The sequence below is a fragment of the Syzygium oleosum genome, unplaced genomic scaffold (genome assembly GCF_021117445.2).
Source record: "Syzygium oleosum isolate NSW1041296 unplaced genomic scaffold, Sole_v2.1 Sole_v2.01, whole genome shotgun sequence".
Lineage (NCBI taxonomy): Eukaryota > Viridiplantae > Streptophyta > Magnoliopsida > Myrtales > Myrtaceae > Syzygium > Syzygium oleosum.
In genome coordinates this window covers 31137821-31156432 of record NW_026607485.1, presented here as the reverse complement: position 1 = coordinate 31156432, position 18612 = coordinate 31137821, and the positions used below count along the sequence as shown (strand labels likewise).

At 41.0% G+C, this 18612-nt stretch overlaps 1 pseudogene; it reads right to left on the bottom strand.

Annotated features, from left to right (window-relative positions):
- Window positions 1-18172, bottom strand: LOC130137468 ((+)-piperitol/(+)-sesamin synthase CYP81Q1-like; annotated as a pseudogene).
- Window positions 18173-18612: the final 440 nt, after the last annotated feature.

Below are 18612 nucleotides of genomic sequence, written 5' to 3'. Positions count from 1 at the left end.
ATAATTCTCACAACACAACATTATTTGATTAAAGTTTACATCTATCAAGTTTCGTTACATGTCAGGATTGGTAAAAACATAAACAGTAGGAAAAGCAACATGTCCATCATTACTCACTGATCGATAATCTTGGCCATGATCGTACGAGGTTTGCACGTTGCCTCCAAGGGCACTGCCTTAGGTATAGTTGCACCTCTTCCTTCATTCATGTTCACTAATTCCTGGCTGATTCTCTTCCATTCGAAATACTGAACCAAAGAGCCTAAAGCTAAGCTCATGATCCATTAAGCTAAGCCCGATCCGGGACATGCCCCCCTTCTGCGCCCGAACGGCAAGAACTTCTTGGGACCAACTTCACCATTTCGGGTCCAACTTCACCATTTCAAACCTCTCTGGCTTAAAACTAGTCGGGTCATCCCACAATTTCGGGTCCCTGTGGATGGCCCATGCATTGACTAGTACAATGGTGAGACGAGGAACATTGTGTCCACCTATTAAGCAATCCTCGGAGGACATGTGTGGTGCAAGAAGTGGAGCTACCGGATGTAATCGTAGTGTTTCAGATATAATGCTTTGGAGAAAGGGAAGTTTCGATGTCTCGGTTTCGTCTATCAATTGTTGCTCGCCAATTACATTATCCAACTCCTGCGTAACTTTCTTCTTCAGAGCAGAAGGATGATTGAGTAACTCCGACATTGCCCATTCAAGCGGCACGGCTGAAGTGTCGGTACCGGCTAAAATCATAACATGTGTGAAGGAAACGGATTCCCAGAAATTGCGGAAAAACGGGAAACACATTCTCTAAAACACATTGCATGTAACAGCCTGAATTTCGATGTAATTCCGGGATCAATAAATTGACCATATTTCGCATTTCATTTTAGTAAGTCTCGCCCAGAGCGATCACTCTCGGGATACTAACCAATGGGGTATGGCTAACTAGGAAAATGGTACGTGGACCAGGGGACCCGATCGTGAATTGGGCACCGATCTCAAGAAATGACGAGAGAATATTATGAACCGGTATGGACCGATCTTAGGAAAGGTAACGGATCTGGTTTGGCCAAGGCCAAAGATGTACCATCGGATCGCGTGTGATTCCGCAAGACCGAAAGTACACGTGGCCAACCGTCTTGAACTTGAACCGAGCGATCGTGACCTCGGAACTAATGATAATTTCTCATTTTCTCAATGATCGAGACCATTACGATATGGATAACCCTAGGTCGATACGCGTAACTCCTAAACAACCTGTTAGTGAGAGACCACGAAATTAAAAGTTTAGCGAGTTTTGTTCACGAATTGAGCCCGGATTTCGAGGTCGATTTTCAAAGGCTTAAGAGACTATTTTTGGAATCGACGTCATATTACGCTGGCCACACACGTTTGGGGTTAGTACGAGTGAAAATTGGAATTTCGGTCCGGGGTGGAAATCACGGTTTTGTCCCCGGGCACCGAGGCCGGATTCGGAGGCCGTTTGAGGTTATTTTCGCGGCCAATGTCATTTTGGGGTGGCCACGCACATTTAGAGTGGTTTTGGCCAAAAGTGGAATATCGACAAAAATTGAAAAAATAATATTATTTTATTCCCGAAACTTTGCGATCGAGTTTTCGAGGACTTAAAAAGTGAATTTCGCGATTCGACGCCATATTATGTTGGCCACGCACATATGGAACACGTGTGTGCGAAAATTGGAATTTTGACCGGGACCGAAAAATTACCAAAATGCCCTTGGACCCATTTTTGGTAATTCCGAATTTTGGATTTAATTAGGGGACTAACCAAGGTGAGTTAGGGCTAAACCAGGTCTGGTCAGCTTGGGTTAAGGATCAATGACCATTTTACCCCTAAATTATTGGATGAGAAGGAAGGATAGCCCTTGGATCAAGGGCAAAATTGTCCAATAGCCTAAGATAATGACACTTGGAACCCACTAAATCAATTGTTGACCCTTATTTGACCGATCACTCTCTCTCCAAGCACAGACCATCGGCCAAATCCCCCGAGAATTTCCTTCTTCTTTCCCATTTTCCGTGCGAGTTCACGTTACGCTCAAACTAAATCATTCACGCTGGAACAAGACACCGGCTGTTCCCGCGAGCCGCACCACCGGCCCTTTCCGCCCAAGAATGACCACCTCGGCCCATTTCCGGCCTGACGAAGCAAACGCAAGCAAATCGCCGTTTAGTCGTCTGCCGCGCGGACCGCCGGCTTGCATCGGAACGCCGCCGTCGATCCTTACCGTTCGTCGGTGATCGACCGCCCGTTCCCTTCGTCCCGAGTCGTTAATAGGCGAGTATAAACCCCAAACCCTTAATTAGTCTAATTGTGTCCTTAGGGGGTAATTAGGGGTTAATTAAGCTCATTTAGGACCTAATGATGTTTATTTGGGTGTAGGATGATTATGATAGGTCATTAGGGCTTAATGAGGTTATTTAAGTGTGGATTAGTGTTCAAAACAGCCCCTGTTCTGGTACTGTTCACAAAGTACCGAAATTGTGCATATTTGTCTAAGTTTTGCACTAATTGAATTCAATGATTCAAGGCTTGAAATTAGACAATTCAAGTGTTAATTAAGCTCATTTGAGGCTTAATTATATGTATTTGGTGGTTGGATGTTTGGGGTAGGTGATTAGGCCTTAATGAGATGGTTTAAAGGTGGTTTAGTGCCTAAATGTTAATTTTCCTGGTACTGTTCATTCAGTACCGAAAATGCCTAATTTGTGCCCAAGTTGAATATTCTAAGAATAATGGACTAATGACAAGAATTTAGGCATTTTTAGGGGATGATTAGGACGTGTATAAATCATATTGAATGACCCCGAAGTGGTGAGAACAACTATTGAGATGGATTTGCCCAGGGCGGGCCTTTAACGCATTGAACTACCTTGGAATGAACGTGCGAATGAATGTGGGATTCGTTGAACCAAAGTGGAAATATATTGAATGTGCCAAGGATGCGTTGGATTCGTTGATTTGGTGAATGATTGTGTTCGGCATGTTGGCTTAGGTATTATCGGTGTAGTCTGGATTTGGATTAGGTAGTACCGGTGTGTAATTCGAACTGGATTGAGGATCGATCGTTGGAAATTAAGTCTAAGGAATTTAGTGGGATTATTAGAAATAATTATTGGACTAGCACAGTTTAATCGGGGATTATGTGATTGGACGCTTTGGGTATACCCGGGTTGATTGATCGGTTGATTTACTGCACCCAATTGTTGGGAAATTGAGTAATGCCATGTCGCGTGATAGCGTGGCCGACTTGTGCGTAGTGTGATTGGCCATATGATGGCTTGATTGGATTATTGAATTGCACATTGTGGAATTGAGCCGCATGGTATTAATTGGCCGGTGAACGATTGTTGCGGCATGAAATTAATCTGAATGCTTGAATTGTGCTTGATGCTCATGTTGCATTGTTTTGCATTTCATGGCACGCATAGTGAATGCCGGAAACGAGGTGTGTGATGAATTGTGCGAGAATGCGTACTGCCATGAGCATGTGATCACCTAAATGCCGATGCGTGATACGCGGGGTGCGATAATAATTGATTGTGTGTATGTGTGATCACAATTTCGCCCGATGCGTGTTACGCGGGGTGTGCCGTCCTATGCGTTTTACGCGGACGATGCCCGACGTCCGGAAGACGACCAACCCGATGCGTTTTACGCGGGCTCGGTTCGTGAGGAGATCGGTGTTGCGCCCGATGCGTTTTGACGCGGCTGAGAGACCTTGGGCCGAGTTGATGCATTTTAACGCGGCCACGAAGTGTTGTGATTAAATGAAGAGACTGATGCGTTTTACGCGGGTCGTAATAAATGATAAATTGAGCAAGTGCCAAGGTGCCGGTGTGGGCTAGTGAGCCGAGGCATGAGTATGGTGTGACGATAGCATTGCATACATAAGAATGCATGGGCCGGTTTGCGGGTGTGCGGGACTCGGTAATTGACACGCGTTATTACCATTATTAAGTATGAGCATACGTTTGACGTATGCATGAACCGAGTGCTCGCGTATGTGACTTGATTTAAATCATGATTGTTAATAACCTGCAGGGTCAGCCAGGTAAGAGATCTGGGTCAGAGGGCCTAGGTCGGAGTTTATTTATAAATTGGTTAGTTATGTTGTTTTGTGCTGTCGGTCAGGAGATTGCATGTTAGCCTAGCCTAGGTTTAGGGAGTCATACTCGCTGAGATTCGTCTCACGGTTGTGTAAACCGAAACATTTTCAGACTCCCAGCCGTAGGATGCCGAGGACACCACCACTTTTTGGGATGCTGCATTTCGTCCAGCGGTCGTTGAGCGTGCACCCCTGTGGAGACGGAGCAGATCGGAGAAGTGGCTGTTTGGTTATTCCTAGGAGTTGGTGTTTTATTTGAGTTGTTGGGAGCACTGTAAAAGAGTTTTAAAATAGTGATATAAGTATGTACATATTTTCTGCGTTGATCGTTGTTTATTGCTTGGCTATCCTTAGTCTCATGCGATTTATTGTATGGGTGTATATATTTATTTATATACGTTGCTTCCGTATGTGTTTGATCTCTGATTGGGTGTTGGGTCGGCAATGCTTCCTGGGAGCGTTGCACCATAATCGACCGTCGATGGGATGTTGCGTTCCGGTAGAGTACGGGGCGTGACATTGCAAAACGCGGAAAACGTGCCCATTCTATACTTGAATCACCGATCGAACGAAGCATATTACGTAAACGAACATACCTCTTTGCCACAGATTAAATGCACCTATTGCAGCTTCGAGAGATAGAGCGATCATTCGATTGTCGAGTAAAGTCGCTTTTTGGTTTCAAGTGAGTGAGAGTTTCTGATAGTGAACCAAATCTACTTGCAGCATACACGTCAGTGTTTTTCTTCTTCACACTTTTGTTCCCCCAAAATAACTGCCATTTGTAGTTATTTTCTTTCATGGGCTCTTTCAAGGTTAATGGGCTAGGTTAACCCATCATGGGCGGCCCATTTATTCACAAAACCTATCATCCCCCACTCACACATGGTGGGCTATGCATAACTCTCTCTTCTTTGCAATGTTCATACTAGCAAATAATTCGTGCGACCGGTATACTTCGAGAGCTCGTTGCCATGCATCTGTTAGGAATACATAGCAGCTCAAATTGGGCATAACGTTTTCGAGTAGATATAGTATGCAGTACCCTACATCAATCAGTCACATTTATATCTCTTTTGATCTCTTTTAGTATCTCATATATTGTATTCACAACTATGATTTACTCAAAATCATAATTGGTCGACCTGTGAATACAAAAAATAGGATGTGACATTATAAATAAATTGATCTTCCTCTTTCCTTAAACCTCTCTATTTCAGTCCAGCTCGCTTTTCTAGAAATGCCCCATTAGATCGAATCATTCATGGCCATTGGCAACACCCTAAGATAGCGAACACTGAATAGAAACTTTGAAAATAAGTCAGAGTCGTGAGGGCACTAAATGAGGAACTCATATCCTCAAGAGTCTCACACGGCATAAAGTTGAGATCGAAACTTTTGCCACTCTTATTGGTCGTCTCATGCATGCGTAATATGAAATACGTATTACGGTATTAACTCCTTTCCTGTGGAGCGTATATCTTTACATTCAATACCGTACAGATGATAGTTCAGACATACTCAATGTCTAAACTTGAGTTCACGTATCTACTCTTCTAAAGAATCCATCAAAACTCACATCTGGCATCAAAGACAGATAAAGAAAAATATGTGGACTATTTTACTTTCAGACATAGTAAATGTTATGTCCTCATCTTAGCACTTAGCTAAGGCGACATTTATATTTTAAGCTTGAGCTCTCGATTATTATCGTGACCTAAATTTATCAGGCTAATGGATTATTAGGACTAAGCCTAACTCGAGCCCTCCCAAGCCCTACCAATTCGTAACTTAGAGTCGCCACTAATAGTTTTTAACATGCAAAAGTTTTCATGCTTGGAGTCGCCACTAATTTATTTGTGGTAAGTCGATTAGAAACCTAAATAAAACATAAGGAGATATGTTTTATTCCTACGAACCAGATATTCTAAGCTCGGGGACTTGGTTACGTTAGATCTAGTCTAACGCCCTTTCGGTACCTTTTCTTTTCAAAAAATGTTTATGCAGGCAGTCTGAATCCATTTTATTACCTAATCACTAACATTTGAGGTGTTTATGCAGGTGTGCAAACCACCAATTTAACACCCAAGAAAGCAATAAAAAAATTGCAAGATTAGGAAAATGACGTACCTTAGAGCAACACAAGCATCTGCATTGTTAGTAGAAAATCACACGGACAATCCTAATATGATTTCTAATTAACAAAGCAAGGCACTCAAGATGTTCTTAGGGTTTGCGCTTTATTAAAATGCAAACTAACCTATATGCAATGACGTGCAAAAAATGACATGCGATTCATGCAACCTAGCATGCGAACTATATGTCATGCGACGACGTGACCTAATTCTAATAACGGACAAATGATTTATTTTAGGTATTTTTCCAATGAAATTCAAAATTAAAAAAATGTCTAAAATAACACGCAATCTAACAACTTCTTTTTTTGATTTTTTTTTATTAAAATTCGAAATTAAAGTTACTCAAGTTAAGAATGCAATCTATCCTAATCTATCCTAAAGTAACTCATTCTTTTTGGGATTTTCATGGAAATTCGGAATCTTAAAATAACCTAAATAATCTATTAGGATTAGAATAACACCTAATTTAAACTAGGAAATAAATTATCTCAAGTCCTAATTTAAATTAAATAATTATCCTATCTTCTAGATACATTTAGGGTTCCCTACACATGCAAAACTTCTAATTTAAATCCTAACTAACATATTTTTGGATTTTCTTTATTTAAAAAAAAATCAAACAAAGATAACAACCGCATTCAAACAATCCACGCAATCCGCAAGATTCTTCTTATGAAAATTTGAATTAGGAAAAGAAATCAAACTAACGGTCATATCTATAGGGTTATAGATATCGACGGAAAGCTGATTGTTCGAGTTTAGAAAGCGAATAAAATCTATTATCGTATCCAAGTGATTATGGATAAGATAACGATTTTCCGCATCGCCGCGTATCGTACCTTAGGGATAAGGTCGGGATAGTCGTCCAGATACGTTGTCAAATTAGAAATAATTCTTAACTTTGAGTGTTTTAGAATATTGCGGATATCACATTCATTATCCTCAGATATCTAACGATCCACCAAAAATATCCACAAAATATTCAAACACCCGAAAGATTAGGAAATCAAATATTCTAAGAATATTGGATGAGAATCTTACCTAATTTCGCGGATAATTTTCAAGTTTGAGTCGTCTCGGGATTGGACTCGCGGATCGGGACGAGGTTCGGAGGATGACCGGCGGTGTATGGTGCTCGTCAGTGCTCGACGACGGGGCTACTCACTGTGTGGGGTGCTCAACTGTGGATCACAAGCAGCTTGTCGACGTCACGGCTAAGGATGCTCCCGGTAGATGACTTACGGCTGACGGGGGTGTGATGGTTTACGAACGGTAGTGCAATACCGTATTGTCTATTCTTCTCCCCAATGTCTGTAGTTGCCACATGTCCAAACTCTTCACGATCTCCTTGCTAGCTGTTCTTATGCTTGCATGAAATAATATCACAAAGCCTATGATGTTATTATCAAATCTGGACAACACTCAAAAGAGGACAAATCCACCACTTAAAATTATTTAACCGAGATTCTGGCAACTCTTTTTGACCGCGGACTTCAGGATTGCAAGCGGTCGCCACAAAAAAAACGTGACGTGATATCGACATTGGTCGGGAGATATTGGCCTTGCTCGACCTTGGTGAAACCGTCAAACTAGATGGAACTCGCAGGAGTCTTCGATGATTCGGAATTATGGCAACGGGGGTTCAAGTCCTTCACCCAACTTCCACCACTTGGCTCCCTCTCTTGACTTTTCCTTTGGTGGTGTTGTCTCCGGCCCTACACTCCACTTAGCAATTTAATGAAAAAGAATGGAACTTTATCAGAACTCTCACCCAAACCTGGATCGGGGAGTGAATATTGCGGGATGATGGAGCTACGAAGAGAGTTTGCTGATGTTGTCCTGTGGACGTGAAGGCGCTCGATGCAGAGAGCAAAACAGAGGCTGGAAGCCCCAGGACATGCAGCCGTGCGTGTGGATGAACGATTGCAATGCTCCATAGAGAGAGCTTGACGGCCAGGGATAAAGGAGGTAGATGCCGGATGGATGCCAAGGGCCGCCGTGAGAACACCTAAGGGAGAGTACCGCCTGTGCAGTTTTCTCTTCTCTGAACACACTCTCTCCCTTTCTCTTCAATTGTGGCCGTGAATGTCAATTGTGTGGCCTCCGAAAATTAGAGGGGTATAATCACATATTTATATCGCAACCCTAAGTTAATTGGCCGGGTTTCCTAGTCCTAATGGGCTTAGGCTTAGGCTTTTATCCTCTAATTTTTATTTAATTCCAAATGGGCCGAATTAATTTGGGTTTTTCTCTAATTAAGCTTGATGAGTTGATTTAAGCTCAAATTAAGACAACCAAGGCTTTTAGACTTGTGAATTTTGGCCCCCAATCCCTTGAGTGAGCCGAGTGCTCGAGCTGGGTTTACGCGATGAATTTTCAGCTTACTCGCCACCGCCGATCCGATACGGAATGCAACTAACCTATATGAACTTAAACTATATGCTATGCAATTTTAATATTTTTGTTTAGGGGTTAAAATTTAATCCCTAATTTTCTATGCAAATTATCATTAAATGGTCGATCGAAATTTAGGTGTCAACAGCTGCCCCTCTTTGAAGGTGAGCTCGCCGAGGTTGCATTCAAAGACTAAATGATACCTAAATTTTGACCGTGCTAATGCAATGAATGTGATGCATGCTGGCAAAAATGAGAAACATACCTTGAGCTACTTACCTGTGGAGTGGTAGAGTTAACGCGAGGTACAGGACAATCACATACTTAACAGGATCAAAGACTTCCGATAGGACTTCAATTACCTGGATATCGCCTCCTGAGTTCTGAAAAGGGACATTGTGAGATACCCAGATTTCGCCTCGGATACTCGGATGAGACACCTGGATTTCTCCTCAGGCACTCGGTTGAGAAATATGGTGAGATATCCGGATTTCTCTTTGGATACTCGGATGAGATACCTGGATTTCTCCTCAGGCACTCGGATGAGATATATGATGAGATATCCGGATTTCTCCTCGGATACTCGGATGAGATGCCTGGATTTCTCCTCAGGCACTCAATTGAGAAATATGGTGAGATATCCGGATTTCTCCTCGGATACTTGGATGATATATTTGGATTTCTCCTTAGGCACTCGGATGAGATATTTGGGAAGGCTGGATCGATAGGTGCCTGGACGTTGTCAAAGACGCCAAGCGACTGCAACACAACTGATAATATCTCTGACTCATGAGGATACGTCTCATGTTGTTGTTTGAAAGTAGGAAGGAATCCGGGCTATGGAAGCACTTCGTGTCAATGTAAAGAGACTCCGGGCTACAGAAGCACACCAGGTTGATGAAGGGACTCCGGGCTACGAAAGCATGCCGTGTCAATGGGACTCCAGGCTATGAGAGCACGCTAGGTCGATTAAGAGAGACTCCGGGCTACGGAAGCACACCGTGTTGATTAAGAGGGCTTAGGCTTTTATCCTTTAATTTTTATTCAATTCCAAATGGGCCGAATTAATTTGGGTTTTTCTCTAATTAAGCTTGATGGGCTGATTTAAGCTCAAATTAAGACAACCAAGGCCTTTTAGACTTGTGAATTTTGGCCCCCAATCCCTTGAGTGAGCCCAGTGCTTGAGCTGAGTTTACGCGATGAATTTTCAGCTTATTCGCCACCGCCGATCCGATACGGAATGCAACTAACCTATATGAACTTAAACTATATGCTATGCAATTTTAATTTTTTTTTTTAGGGGTTAAAATTTAATCCCTAATTTTCTATACAAATTATCATTAAATGGTCAATCGAAATTTAGGTGTCAACAATTATCACCTAGAAGATAAGCTTAAAATTGTCTCATCTCTATTTATCACACAGTAAATAGAGGCGATTACTCGTGTGAGTGAGTTAATCTTATATGTCCGACATACTTTCTTGACATAATACACTAAGTATTAAGATGCATAAATATAAAAAAAAACTCATAGGCATTAACAATGATATAACAATTTCATTTAAATGTGAACATTCATGGAAATTACAATATTCAGTATATCAGCATCTACGCAGTCTTAGTGATTTTACATGACCATTGAAAACATTTCTAGGGGCAAAAGAACACTACAAGTGCCATAACTTGTGTACGGCGCTCACTTTAGTGCCATAACTTTTTTGATCACTTTAGTGCTAAAATTTTTGAAAACGATCACTTAAGTGCTAAAATTTTGAAAAATGATCACTTAAGTGCCAACTCCGGTGCCGTACACAATTTTTCGCCGGAAATCTGACGTGACATTTTTTTATTAATTTCTAAAGGCGACGTGGCTCGCCGGAGTCTTGCCGGAGATTGGCACTTAAGTGATCGTTTTCAAAAATTTTAGCACTTAAATGATCGTTTTTCAAAATTTTAGCACTTAAGTGATCGTTTTTAAAAATTTTAGCACTGAAGTGATCCAAAAAAGTTATGACACTTAAGTGATCGTTTTCTTCCGACTTGGCACCAAAGTGATCCGAAAAAGTTATAGCACCAAAGTGAGCGCCGTACACAAGTTATGGCACTTATAGTATCCTTTTGCCCATTTCTAGGAATTGGCTTCATCATAGGATCTGCTATCATTCTATGCGTAGATATGTACTGCAAGTTCACATCCTTTTGTGCTACCATATCTTTAACAAAATTGTACTTTGTATCTATATGTTTGGTCTTGCCATGATATTTCAGATCCTTGGTGTATGCTATCGCTGCTTGGCTATTACAATTGACTAACAATGAGGTTACAGCATGCTCAACAACACCTAAATGATTCAAAAATCTCTTAAGCCAAACTCCCTCTTGTACTGCTACTGACAATGCCACGAACTCGGCTTCCATAGTGGATAATGCTATACATGTTTGTTTCTTACTGCTCCAAAATATGACGCCATTATTCAGTAAGAATGCAAATCCAGAGGTAGATTTCCTTTCATCTAAATCTCTTCCCCAGTCAGCATCTGAGTAGCCTTCAAGTCGCAGATCCTTTCCTTGATAACTCAGAGAATAATCAGCAGTACCCTTTAGATACCTCATGATTCTTTTGATGGCTTTTTAATGTGCTTGACCTGGATTGGATTGGTATCTACTTACCATTCCAACTGCAAAACATATGTTAGGTCTTGTACACATCATCGCGTACATCAAACTTCCAACAGCACTAGCATAAGGAACACGTTTCGTTTGTTCCTTCTCTTGTGGAGTCTTAGGACACAATCTACGGCTCAATCCTTCACCTTTTGCAATAGGAGTATCCATGGGTTTACAGTCATGCATACAAAATTGTTCAAGAACTTTGTTGATATAAGTCTCTTGCGAAAGAGACAATAATCTCTTGGAACGATCTCTTGAAATCTTAACTCCAAGAATATATGCAGCTTCACACATATCTTTCATCTCAAAATTTGACGATAACCAACTCTTTACAGTATTAACTAACTCCTTATTGCTTCCGGCAATCAGTATGTCATCTACATATAATGATAAGATCACAAATTGGTCTTTGGATCTTTTGATATATACGCAATGATCTTCATCAATCATTGTAAAATCATATGCCACTATGGCATTATGAAAACGTATATACCATTGTCTCGAAGACTACTTAAGGCCATATATCAATCTTAGAAGTCGACATACCTTTTGTTGTTGGCCTTTCATAATGAAGCCAACGGGTTGCTCCATGTAAATTTTTTCTTCTAATTCTCCATTTAGAAAAGCAGTCTTTACATCCATTTGATGTAATTCAAGATCCATACCTGTCACTATTGCCAGAATAAGGCGAATTGAGGTAAATCTCACTATAGGAGAAAAAGTTTCCTCATAATCAATTCGTTCCTGTTGATTATACCATTTTGCCACGAGGCGACCCATATATCTTTCTATTGAGCCATCAGTTTTTTTGCTTTATTTTGAGAACCCATTTGTTCCCAATAGTTTTGCGTCCTTTTGGAAGATCAACCAGTTCCCAAACATGATTTGACTTCATTGACTCCATTTCTTCTTCCATTGCATCTATCCATTTTTCCTTATTATGGCAACTTAGAGCCTCATTTATATTCCTTGGCTCATCTTCATCTTGTGGAGCGACCATAAAAGTTTCCCCTTCAATGTCAAAACGTCGTCGGGGAACTCTTTTGCGACTTGTTCGCCGTACGGGAGATTGTACACGTGGTACATCATTCTTCATTACGCTCCCACTTGGATTAGATAATGATGATATCGTCTTATCAAACGGTTGCAATTGAGATTGAGTCGAATTTAATTCCTCACTTCTCACATTGCTCGCACTTGGACGAACTTCATCAATTTCATTATCATGATCCAAGGTTTCAAATAGTGAATAATCCTAACCTATTTCGCCCTTCTTAGGAAACTCATTCTCTAAGAATGTGACATCTCGTGATTCAAATTCAGTTATACTTCAACTTTCTTGCTCACCTATAAACACATACCCTTTCGAGTGCTTTGAGTATCTTATAAAAATACTCTTCTTGCCTCTAGGACCCAGTTTCCCATACTTGTGAGAGGGCTCGTGAGTATAAGCAGCACAACCCAAGGTTTAAGAAAACTTAAATCGGATTTTCTACCTGTCCATAACTCATACGGAGTGGAAGTAACTGATTTAGAAGGCACACGGTTAAGTACATATGCAGCAGTTAACAAAGCATCACCCCAAAAGGTGATTGGTAAGTTAGCTTGTTCCATCATGGACCTAGCCATTTCCAATAGGGTTCTGTTTCTCCTCTCGACAACACCATTTTGTTGAGGAGTATATGGAATAGACAACTGTCTTTCTATTCCTTTTTCATCATATAAATTTCTGAACTCTTCAGATAAATATTCTCGACCTTAATCGGATCTAAACGTTTTTATTTTCTTATCTAATTGATTTTCTACCAAGTTCATAAATTTCTTGAAGCAACTTAATTCCTTAGATTTATGAGAAATCAAATAGACATATCCAAATCGAGTCTAATCATCTATGAATGTGATGAAATACATAGCCCCATATCTTGCTTTTATATTAATTGGACCACAGATGTCAGAATAGATTAGTTGCAAAGGAAACTCAGCTCTTGTGTCTTTTTCGAATGGTTTCTTTGTTGTTTTTCCCGCCAGGTAATGCTCGCAAATAGGCAAATCAACTTTTTCAATATTGCCTAATAAGCCCTCTTTGGCTAATCTTTGCATTCGTTGTTGGCCAATATGACCAAGTCTAGCATGCCACACATTCACATCATTTTCATAAGAATTGGAAGATGCAAATAGGAAATAACAAACGTTAACATCACCACAATTAACATTTAATACAATAAAACCATCCAGAAAGTATCCACAACCATAGTAATTCGTATTCAAATACAAATCAACACCAATATTATGGAAGTTTAAATTAAAACCAAGTTTAACCAACACTAATACAGACACTAAATTTCGACGAATCTCCGGAGCATATAATACGTCATGTAGGAACAATGTGTGTCCACCACGCATCATCAACTGGCAAGTGCCAATCCCTTTAACTTCAGCTTTGGAGTTGTTCCCTACATAGATCCATTTTGTTCCGGTCAAAACCCGTCGAAACTCCACGAAGGCATCTCTGTCCTTCGCTACATGGTCTGTTGCTCTCGAATCTACAGTCCACAAAGGATTAGACTCAGTTAAAAATACAGAACTTGACACATAGGCAAAGTTCTAAAAAATGCAAGGGGAGTTTACCTTCTTTGGCTCGCCACAATCGCAAGCGAAGTGGCCTTTCTTGCTACAGTTGTAGCATTTCACCCTCGACATCTTCTTAACAAAAGAATGCTTTCCTTTGTCATGTTGATTAAATTTTGGTTTCTTACTCGAAGAACTTGCTCCCTTGCCTTTCCACTTCATAAACCTTTCGACGTGCTTGCGCTTGGAGCCCGAAGCCCCATGTGAGCTAGAACCAGCATAACAGATGTCGGTTTCTGGTTTCGCCGCCATGAGGCGATCGTCTTCTAACTGAAGATGGCACATGGAATCTTCAAAGGTCTTGATGTTCTCATTATGGGTCAGGTGCACCTTCATGTGCTCCCAGCTATAAGGCAAGGAACGGATCACTGCTTGCACTTGCTGTTCATCAGTCAGAATGTGTCCAGCATCCTTCAGCTCAATGATCATGTTCGACATCTTTCTCAGGTGTTGTTTCATGGACTAACCATGAGACTTCTTATACGAGTCAAATCTTATAGTGAGCTGTCTCAGCTTGATCACCGACGTATGACCAAATCTTGCTGCTAATGCTTCCCACATTTCCTTGACATTCTCAAAACGCCTGAACTCTCGCATGATATCATTCTCCATGCTACTCAGCAACGTGATGCGAGCTATCGAGTTCTTCTTCTTCCATGCAGCAAATGCATCTCTATCTCTCTTATGCTGCGCATTGTTCCAATCCTCAGGTTCTTTCATAAGTTGGTTAAGAGCTTCTAGTGCTTATTGTTCTTCTAGCACATATTGGATTTTCATGTTCCATATTTCATAATTTTCGCCGTTCAATTTCTCTCCTTTGTTCAATTCAGCCACTATGTTCTTAGTTGCTGAAGCCATGGTATCTGAACATTTCAAATATATAGCACGAATTATTAATGCCACTCATTTATGCATCAGTTTTACACAAACTAATTATATTAATGAGTAATTTCACATAGGTTTTAGATTCGAAAGTTCACTATGTTCCCAATCATCATCTAAAATCCTAATGTGAAATTATCGTTAATATAATCATTAAGGTAAAATTACGTTCTTTAAAGTTACTAAAACTTTTAGAACTCCCACTCAACCACATGATATTAATAAGACAGATATTATAATATAATAGTATCATAAACTATTCATAACAGAAAATATCCATCAACATCTATTCATAAAAAAAAAATATTTACATGAGGAACGAATCCATCATAGGAAAGAAACATGAATATCAACATGAATAGTAATATCCACCTAGGATATCTAAAACCAAACTAAAATAAAATAAAGTCAACGATTCCTAACTTTCCTAACAACTGGGAAAAGACTTAAGAAATTCCTCATTGTCAAAACCCTTTGAAATATCGATGGTCATATCGGGCAGCCATGAAAAGACCGTCGAAAATCCCTTGGGTTTTCCCCATGGCGCGTTCATTCTACGCCAGGATGAGTTCATCCCAAGGGTTGACGTCTTTTTCGCCTCAATCCTCATGAATTCCTTAAGAAAATCCATAGCAAACTTTTTGTATTCTGGAATCCATGGATCACCCCCGTCATCCCATCCACCATCCTCATAAAATATTATCTCCGGACCCTTCCACAAATCATCAATCAGCATTTTCCATTCATATGGAAGAGTGGTTCTTAGGGCATCAATCTTTTCTGAATCCAACATATGGTATCCATTCGAGATGATATCCCGTATCATCTTGTTAACCTTCATGATATGCATTTCCATGTGACATCCATCCCACCGATAAGCAGCTAAATCAGCTTTCAACTTCGCGAGAGTATTCTTTTGTTCATCCATCCTCATGACTATCGGTGTTTGTCAATGGCGCGCCTTTGTTCCTGTAGCAAATGCAGAACAATAAAGGATTAACACATAATCCATTGAACATCACAATAGACATTCCAATATGGACATATCGCTGCCGAAAACGCTCCAATTGGAGCTTCCACGCAACTAATCACGCGAATAGAACCCTTTTTTTTTTGGGGTCAACGCAGGTCAACGATGGTCAATGCCGGTCAACGGTCAACGGATGACCGAGTCAGGTCAACGAGTCAGCAGGGTCGGGTCACAGGTTAGAAATCGGGTTGGATCGGGTCAGGCCTGCCGGGCCAGGCCTTTCGGCCTAGAAGAAAAATAACCGGCATGGTTGACGTCACCGTGATGTCAACCACGCCCACACACGCACGCATGGCGCGTGCGTCGCATGTGTGCGCGGCAACCGCTGTGTACGTGCGACGCACGTGCCGGCAAAGTCGCCGCTTGCGGCGGCGTATTCGGCCTCTCTCGGCGGCTTGCCACCCGCCGTTTTGCTCGTCTCAACGAGCACTACGACCCTATGCTTTCAAAAATAAAATTTATCGCACGAAATTTCGAGAAACGATCCCGAACAGTACGGTCGAATGTTAGGTTTTCGTACCCGAGCGTTCGTTGGCGTCGTTTCACGAATTTCGGCCAACAATCCGTTTTATAAACATGTTAAACGATCAGGAAAGAAGAACACATGCTCTAATACCAATGAAGGAAACGGATTCCCAGAAATTGCGAAAAAACGGGAAACACATTGCAAAACGCAGAAAACGTGCCCATTCTATACTTGAATCACCAATCGAACGAAGCATATTATGTAAACGAACATACCTCTTTGCCATAGATTAAATGCACCTATTGCAGCTTCGAGAGATAGAGCGATCCTTCGATTGTCGAGTAAATTCGCTTTTTGGTTTCAAGTAAGTAAAAGTTTCTGATGGTGAACCAAATCCACTTGCAGAACACACGTCAGTGTTTTTCTTCTTCTCACTTTTGTTCCCCCAAAATAATTGCCATTTGCGGTTATTTTCTTTCATGGGCTCTTTCAAGGTTAATGGGCTGGGTTAGCCCATCATAGGTGGCCCATTAATTCACTAAACCCATCACTGTGTATCGCAGAAAAAATGAAAGTAAGAGATAAATTATTGATATGAATCTGTCGTAGCTGTGGCCTTCAAATTTTGACTTAGACTCTTATAAAAGGAAAAGACTTGGGACTCGATGTGCATTTTAACATTGACCGTCGTGCATTTGAATGTTGGCAAACCGCCCTTCTGTTTGGTATTTTATTTTGACTTATCTTAGAAAACTATTATTAGAAGTGACAAATCTAAATTAACGGACAAATTATAATGGAGATGTACTTCGTTCTCTTTCGGGAAAATTTCAAATCAATACCCAAAGTGGGGTCATTTTCTCAAAAAAAGGTCCAAAGTGAACATAGTGCCAAATAAGGGCTTAAAGTGGTAAATCAGTCTCAAATAGGGGCATGAAGTGCCCAATTAATCTCAAGTAAGGACCTGGGTTCGCCGGCCGGTCAAATGCTCACCGGCCGGCAAGCACGTCACAGTTCCGGCGACTTAAATAAGGGCAATTTCGTCTTTTACTTTTCAAATTTTTTTGTTTCTTTTTTCTTTTTTCTGTTTTTTTCTTTTCCTTTTCCTTTTCTTCTTTTCTTTTTCCTTTTTTCCCCCTGCCGGCCATAGCCGGGGCCGGCGGAGATTGCCCTCGCCGACGTTAGGCGAGGGCGACCCTCGCTAGATCCGGCGAGAGCAACCCTTACTCTCTCCGGATCTAGTGAGGGTTGCCCTCACCCACCCAGTCCAAGCGAGGGCGGCCCTCGCCAGACGCCGGTGAACCCAGGCTCTTACTTGAGATTAATTAGCCACTTCAAGCCCCTATTTGAGATTGATTGGGCACTTCAAGCCCTTATTTGGCACTATATCCACTTTGGACCCCTTTTTGAGAAAATGACTCCACTTTAGATACTGATTTGAAATTTTCCCTTCTTTTTCCCTTTCAAATAGATTTTTGTATTGAAAGCCGCAAGCCGTATCAGAATAAGCCATTTAATAATCTGGTCAGTGTAATCCTCCGATTGTGACTACTACAACGCCAGCAAATGATCCACCATAGTGTTCTTGCTCTCTGAACCACCATTTTTATACCTTTATCGGTGTTCTTCAATCAAATTTTGCAAGAACTCGTCCGTTCTCTTGTTCAGCCTCAACATACTCTTCTCGAAACCCCTGTAGACCTAACTCAAAACCCCCAAGAAGTCCCCTAGATTCGAATACCTGCCGTATCTCACGATCTCCTTCACTATGTCCCGAAACGACGCTGCCTCCTTGACATTGCTCATGTCGTCACCGTAGTATCTCTTCCAAGCCACCATCCACACTATGATGTTGATTTTAATTTGGCAATTTTAATTAACTTTTTGGCCTTATATTTGTTCAATGGGCTTGGCCAGAATTCCATGTTCTTATGGGCTCAGTCCAGCTTATTAATTAAGACAAATCACCTTTACTTGAGTCCATCCACCGCCGATCCAATGCAATTTTTATGGATTTATTTAATGATGCAAAATGCTCCTAAAAACTATATGCTACGCAATTTAATTTTAATATTTTTGTTTAGGGGTTAAAGATTAATCCCTAATTTTCTATGCAACTAGTTCTAAATGATTGGCCAAGATTAAGGTGTCAACAACATATCTGCTCTAAACATGTATGACAAGCAATGTTTCCTCGAAGAACAAAGAGTTCCGACGTTCGAGTTGCTCTATGAAGTCTCATGATTCGTTCAAACATTTTTATCTCCAAACTACCTGAG